We start from the raw sequence: 7909 nt of genomic DNA on the forward strand, positions 1-7909 counted from the left end.
AGCGCAGGTCTAGGACACGAAGGCCAAGTCATTGTGATATGTGAAGATGATTCACCAAGTGAGTCAGAGTTGGTACGACCATGACCTCCTGGTTTCCGACTAGGGCATTGGCGAGTGGAGGAATGCCCGGACATTTACGCAACAAGCATAATGTAACCCTTTGTGGCTTTAAACTCTACAGTTGGGCCTAGGCTTTAGAGTTTTCTTTTGTTAAGGCTTTATGTCTTTTGTTCCTAAAAATTATAAAATAAAAGATCTTTCTTCATGTGTTCCTATGTCTCTACCCATTCTCATCCATTTGCATGTTTATTTCTTTACGTTTAAACGCCAGATCCGACGACGACTCCCTCGAAGGTACTAATACTTGGGACCCGACCATCGATTTCGAACAAGAAACAAATCAAACGGAGGATGAAAAGGACGAGGATGTGGGACTTCCCCCGGAGTTGGAGAAGATAGTCGCCCATGAGGACCGAGAAATGGGGCCTCATCAAGAAGAGACAGAACCAGTGAACTTAGGAACTGGCAGTGGGAAAAAGGAAGTAAAGATAGGCACGGGTATGACCACACCCATTTGTGAAGAATTGACAGCCCTGCTGAAAGACTACCAAGACATCTTTGCTTGGTCGTACCAAGATATGCCCGGTTTGAGTTCTGACATTGTACAGCATCGATTACCTCTAAATCCCGAGTGTTCCCCGGTAAAACAAAAACTAAGGAGGATGAAACCCGAGACATCCTTGAAAATAAAAGAAGAGGTGAAGAAACAATTTGACGTTGGTTTTCTGGCAGTCGCTCGATACCCAGAATGGGTTGCCAACATAGTACCAGTCCCTAAGAAGGATGGGAAGGTACGAATGTGTGTGGATTATTGGGATTTTAATCGAGCCAGTCCCAAAGACAATTTTCCTTTGCCGCACATCGATATCCTTGTGGATAATACGGCCAATTTCGCTTTGTTTTCCTTTATGGACGGGTTCTCCGGTTACAATCAGATAAAAATGACGTCGGAGGATATGGAAAAGACTACCTTTGTCACCCTATGAGGTTGAACCCCGCTAAGTGCACTTTTGGGGTCAAATCAGGGAAATTGCTAGGTTTCATCGTAAGCCAGAAAGGGATAGAGGTGGACCCCGAAAAGGTAAAGGCTATCCTTGAAATGCCGGAACCCCGTACCGAGAGGCAAGTCCGAGGTTTCCTGGGACGTTTGAATTATATTGCCAGATTCATATCACAACTCACTACTATATGTGAGCCATTGTTCAAACTCTTACGCAAAAACCAAACCGTCTGTTGGAATGAGGATTGTCAAGAGGCATTCGGGAGGATCAAAAGGTGTCTCATGAATCCTCCTGTGCTTATGCCACCGGTACCCGGAAGGCCTCTCATCTTGTATATGACGATTTTGGACGAGTCGATGGGATGTATGCTAGGGCAACATGACGAGTCCGGGAAGAAATAGCGCGTTGTCTACTACTTGAGTAAGAAGTTCACGGCCTGTGAAATGAATTACTCCATGCTCAAAAGAACATGTTGTGCTTTAGTCTGGGCATCCCACCGTCTAAGACAATACATGTTGAGCCATACCACCTGGTTGATATCCAAGATGGACCCAGTTAAGTACATCTTTGAAAAGCCAGCTCTCACAGGACGGATCTCCTAGTGGGAAGTCTTGCTATCCGAGTTTGATATAGTTTACGTCACCCAAAAGGCGATAACAGGAAGCGCCTTAGTAGATTATTTGGCTCAGCAGCCTCTCAACGACTATCAGCCCATGCATCCCGAGTTCCCGGATGAGGACATCATGACCTTGTTTGAGGAAAAACTAAACGAAGATCGGGACAAATGGACTGTATGGTTTGATGGAGCGTCAAACGTTCTAGGCCATGGCATTGGAGCAGTATTGGTCTCTCCAGACAATCAATGTATACCTTTCACAGCCAGGCTGGGGTTTGACTGCACCAACAATATGGCTGAGTATGAAGCGTGTGTCCTAGCTGTCCAGGCGGCAATTGACTCTAATGTCAAAATGCTCAAAGTGTACGGGGACTCAGCACTGGTAATTCACCAGCTGAGAGGGGAATGGGAAACTAGAGACTGATGGGTCTTGCGCTGAAAAAGATGTCCCACGCTGTTAAAGATAATCGAGGGAAGTGGGCCCCGAACTACGAAGGGCCTTTCGTTGTGAAAAGGGCTTTTTCCGGAGGGGCCCTGGTGCTTACCAACATGGATGGCGAGGAGCTTCCTTTACCCGTGAATTCTGATGTTGTCAAGCGATGCTAAGCTTAGAATCTAGGGCAATTGAGGATATCGCTGCATGTTCTTTTATTTTTGTGTATTCTTCTTGGTTTCCCCCAGGGATTCCCATCTATTGCATATTTCTCGTCACAGTCTTCTAAAAATAAGAGAACATGAGTTTGAGGCTTCAGTCCTCACTTTATGCTTTAAACCATGTGCAGTCTATGATAGCCTGAGACTTTTCGCTCTGTCCACGGGATGCCCCAAAGCGCTTAATTAAAACTGAACCTAACCGGCTTATTGCATTCGAAAACATTCATACATACGCATACGCATGCATAACAGGGGCAGAATCGGCTTAGGTCGTGGTCAGATACCGGGACTAAGATGAAGGCAGAAACCAATCAAGGTAAAACGGTAACACGGCCACAGTTTGCCGCGCAATGTCGTTTCCTACTTTTAGGTACTTAGGGACGGACGCAAGTAGAAGCTAGGGTCACGACTGATGGGTCGTCGTCCCTTGCCTAGCTCTGGACCAATGGAAAGCGCTATTGAAAGGCAGCCTAGTATCCTTTAAATTTACAGTAATTACTATTGTGTCTTTAAAGTAAATATTGGATATCTGCCCTGAGTGGGTTCGAGTAAGCAAACGCTGCCCGTAGAAGACCATAATGCCGATCTCCCCCTGCGGAAGTATCAGTTGGTTTGTGCCGTCCCGACATAGGTAGGTATGCATTATTTCCAAATGATTTCTAATGCCATCTACAATTTGCAAGGGTCGCGCCCACAAGACTCCCAGTGGACCCGAAGAAGTCCAACAGGGCCCTGGGGTTTTTAGCTTTGGTTACGGGCCTCTGTTAGTCCTATAGTGTACCCGTCCCCCCGGCAAGGTCATGCCATCACGACATAGGTAAGTATGCATATGGTTCAAACTGATTTCTGATGACATCTATTGTTTGCAGAGATCGCGCCCGCAAGACACCCAGTGAACCCGGAGAAGTCCAACAGGGTTCTGGGGTTTCCAGCTCTGATTACGAGCCTCTGTCAGTTTTGCTGAGTGCCTGTCACCCCCAGCAAGGTCATCAAGCCCCCTATTAACCGGGCTTTCATCAAGAAGTACTACGCCCCCCAGGCAGGCGCAAGGCGAGACACCACAACAGCCTGGGGATGGCCGGCAGCGGGCAACAAATGCACCGCCACCACCTCCAGAGCCCCTCAGCTCATCCACAAAAGGGTTATAGCATTGCCTACAACACATGGCCGACCAATAGGCGACCAAGTCCAAAGCCAAAGGTAAGCAAAGTACTAGGTTCGTGGCCGACAAGTCATCACGCGTCTAGCTCAAGACGTTAAAGAAGCGCTACTAGGAGGCAACCTAATACCTTTTGAATCTATGCTTGATATTTGATCACTTTTTGTAGTAGGACACGCCTAGTTGCTCATGATCCTAGGAATTTAAATAAAACAAGCACAAGCTCGGAAGGTAGTCATACCTCACAAAATATATATATGTATGTTTAGGTAGCAAGATACCTTAGATATGCATGCATGTAGCAAAAAGATACCTCACCAAATATATATATATATATATATATATGTGTGTGTGTGTGTGTGTATGTTTAGGTAGAAAGATACCTTGGATGTGCATGTATATAGCAAAAATATCTCACAAAACATATATATGTTTAGGTAGCAAGATACCTTGGACATGCATGTATATAGCAAAATACCTCACAAAAATATACATATGTTTAGGTAGATGTCGCAACCTACCCTTCGGCGGGAGGGCGACGCGAGACTCGCGGGATGCGTGTTCCACGAAAGGAATACGCGCGGAGTCGCCACCAACGTTTATTTGAGGAAAACGTCGGAAAAACCGGAAAAGACGCGATCTACGAACTTTTTAGCGAAAGGTTCGGGAGTTGTATTTACGCACGGGGAAGGTATTAGCACCCCACACGCCCGTCTCAAGGGACGGCAGCCTTTAATCGAATGTGCAAACATGACTTTGATTTTTATGTTCCCTTTTATGTTCTTATATCCTTTATACCCTTTTTTATATTTTTCTTTTTTGTGGTCGACAAGGGTGTTTCCCTTTGCTCCTACGTATTCCTCAATTTGGGATGAGAAAATCAGACCTACGTAGTTCTTTCGGAACAAAGTGTTTGGTTAAGTTGTTTTTTGTCTTTTTTGCAAAATATGTTTTTATTGAACAAAAGGTCATTTAAGGTGTTGAACCATGAAACGGTCTTTTGATTTTTGAAAGGGGAGAAACGTTAAGGCTTTGGACCATTAACGATCTCTTGTTTTTGAAAGGAGAGAAACGTTAAGGCATTGGACCATTAACGATCTCTTGGGGTGGTCGACAAAAGCGGGGCTTTTGCTCCTACGTATCCTCAATGAGGAACTCAGACCTACGTAGTTCTTGCTTATCAAGTGATTCTTTTTTATTTAAGTGGTGATCATTTTAAGGCGTTGGACCTTAAAAATGATCCATTTTACTTAGTGAGGAATTGAAATGACGAACTTCAAAAGCCTATTTTTGTGGACGAGCTTGACTAGGCGAGTTGATTTTAGCCTTAGTTTCACTTTAGTTATTAATCGATTCGATTAAGAATGAGAAATCCCAAAGAGAAAAACGTCCGATTGATTTTCCGCTTTATTTTACTAAAAGATGTTTTTTTGATTATTTTATATTATTTTTACCTCTTTTTTGATTTCCAACGTGGTTACGGCATGACCGAACGGTCGGAATTGATTTTAACCGAAGTTAATGGATAATACAATTCAAACGTTCGGTGGAAATTTATTTTATTTTTAAGTTAAGCGAGAAATGACTTAAGTAAAATGGCTTAAGCACGTCAACAGGGGGTATAAAAAGTAAACAAAACGAGAATAAAAATGCACGAAACACAATGTGGACCACTACGGGTACATAGAACGAATCGAAAAGCTTGGTTCGAGGTACTTACCCGTTGAAGATCGAAGAACGATGAAGAACGAATGAAGAACGTCGAAGAACGGTTGAAACCTTTGCGAGATTCCTCACGGAAAACGTTACGGAAACGATTCGGAAGCGCCTCGGCTTAGATTTTCTTCACGGAAACAATTTTTCCAAGCAAATTCGAAAGAGAGAGAAGTGCCTAAGGGGCTGGACCCCTTCCTTCTTCATTTCCTCCCCTATTTATAGCAAAATAGGGGAGGTGGTTGCCGCCCAGCTCGCCCAGGCGAGCTCAGCTCGCCCAGGCGAGCAGGGTTGCTTCCTCCAGAAGCAACCGCCTTCTGGAGGAATCTTCTGGAGGGCCCAAATGGGCCTGGGTGCTATTTGCACCCCCATTTTTACTAAGTACACCCCCCTCTGCTGTTTTTTGGTGATTCTTTTTTCGTAAAGTTACGGAAACTTACGAATCTCGTAACGATACTTGTTTTCTTTCCGTAATGTTACGGAACCTTGCGGATTACATAATCATTCCCTTTTTGACTTACGGAATGTTACGGAACCTCACTTAATTATGCAACGATGCTTCCATTTGATTTCCGGTGTGTCACGGAAACTTACGGATTGTGCATCAATATTTTTTTTGGTTTTTCGGCATGTCCTGGAATTTCACAAATTGCCTAATGATGGGTGCCAAGCACCTCACAAGGACCAAAGAATGGTCGCATGTCATCAAGCAAAGGTCCCCGGACGAAATTAGGGTATGACAGTTGCCCCTCTTTACTTGTCTTTTATTGGAGATAAAAGGAAAGTAAAGATAAGACACTAATTTCGTTCCTCTCGATTTGGCGAGAGTCGCGGGGGACCATAAAATCTCCGCATGTAAATGACTTTGTTGTTCCCGGAGGAACAAAAGGTGCAGAAGACTGTCTCAGCCCCTGCATGCTATCAAGCGTTCTGTCTTACAGATAGCAAAAGAATGTTTATACGGATAACCACTCGGGTATTTCCGCGTATCATGGGTGCAGAATGACCAAACTTGGTCTCTGCTTGTCATCGGGCCCGCCGCCTCTGGATGACAAAAGGGTGCGAATAACCATAAGGTATCTCCGCGTATCATGGGTGCAGAATGACCAAACTTGGTTTCTGCGTGCCATCGGACACGACTGTGTCTGAATGGCAAAGGGGTGCGGATAACCATAAGGTATCTCCGCGTATCATGGGTGCAGAATGACCAAACTTGGTCTCTGCGTGCCATCGGACACGACTGTGTCTGAATGGCAAAGGGGTGCGGATAACCGTAAGGTATCTCCGCGTATCATGGGTGCAGAATGACCAAACTTGGTCTCTGCGTGCCATCGGACACGACTGTGTCTGAATGGCAAAGGGGTGCGGATAACCATAAGGTATCTCCGCGTATCATGGGTGCAGAATGACCAAACTTGGTCTCTGCGTGCCATCGGACACGACTGTGTCTGAATGGCAAAGGGGTGCGGATAACCATAAGGTATCTCCGCGTATCATGGGTGCAGAATGACCAAACTTGGTCTCTGCGTGCCATCGGACACGACTGTGTCTGAATGGCAAAGGGGTGCGGATAACCATAAGGTATCTCCGCGTATCATGGGTGCAGAATGACCAAACTTGGTCTCTGCGTGCCATCGGACACGACTGTGTCTGAATGGCAAAGGGGTGCGGATAACCGTAAAGTATCTCCGCGTATCATGGGTGCAGAATGACCAAACTTGGTCTCTGCTTGTCATCGGGCCCGCCGCCTCTGGATGACAAAAGGGGTGCGAATAACCATAAGGTATCTCCGCGTATCATGGCAACAAAAGGCGGTGTGGTCGACAAAAGCGAGGCTCTTGCTCCTACGTATCCTCCAATGAGGAATTCAGACCTACGTAGTTCTGGATAACTTGTGAGACTTGAAAAAGTCTCGGTGTTTTCTCCACTAAAATGCAAACATGCTTTAGCAAAGAGACAAATATTCCAACTGATTTAGAGCAGCATATGCTTTTTGGAGTGAAAAACAAAGCGTCTACCGGGGAAGGAGAGTCTGCTGATGAAATCTCCCATAACCATAAATGAGATTTTGGATGTTAGCATTTCGTTTCTAAATGACCATTTAGAGGAAACACTGGGTTCGACAAAAATAGAAGAAATCTACTCAAAGTGTATCAATCTCGCACAGGTAAGTGTTTCATCCTAATTCCGAACCATAGATATGTCATGACTTGACTTTGCAAATTATTTCCTATCAAATCAAAAATTACATGCGTGATCATGGATCAAATAGGACTTCCCTTGGGAATGGGTTCTTTTGGTGGTTTCTTCTTCGGCTTTTGGTGTGTTTTTGGTTTTTGATTTTTCTGGCTTTTTCTTTTTTCTGTTTTTTTGTTTAGTGCGGGGCGAGGAAAAAAGGGTCGCTAGCGCACGGGATTTTGGTTGGTAATTAAAGGGAGAAGACCATTTTAGGTCGTGGTTTCCTTTCCTTCCTTTTTTGTTTCATTTGGTGACAATTCTGTATTGTTCAGATATTGTCTGGTCAAAAGACCTTTCTGCACATTTCTTCTAGTTCTTTGATCAAGAACTTTCTTTCCTTCTTTTTTTGCTTTCTCCCATTCTTTGGTTGGGAATTTTCTTTCTTTTCTTTTTGCTTTCTCCCACTCTTTGATTGGGGAATTTTCCTTCTTTTCTTTTTGCTTTCTCTTTGATTGGAAATTTTCCTTC

Source organism: Glycine max, chromosome 2 (assembly GCF_000004515.6).
Source record: "Glycine max cultivar Williams 82 chromosome 2, Glycine_max_v4.0, whole genome shotgun sequence".
Taxonomy (NCBI): Eukaryota; Viridiplantae; Streptophyta; class Magnoliopsida; order Fabales; family Fabaceae; genus Glycine; species Glycine max.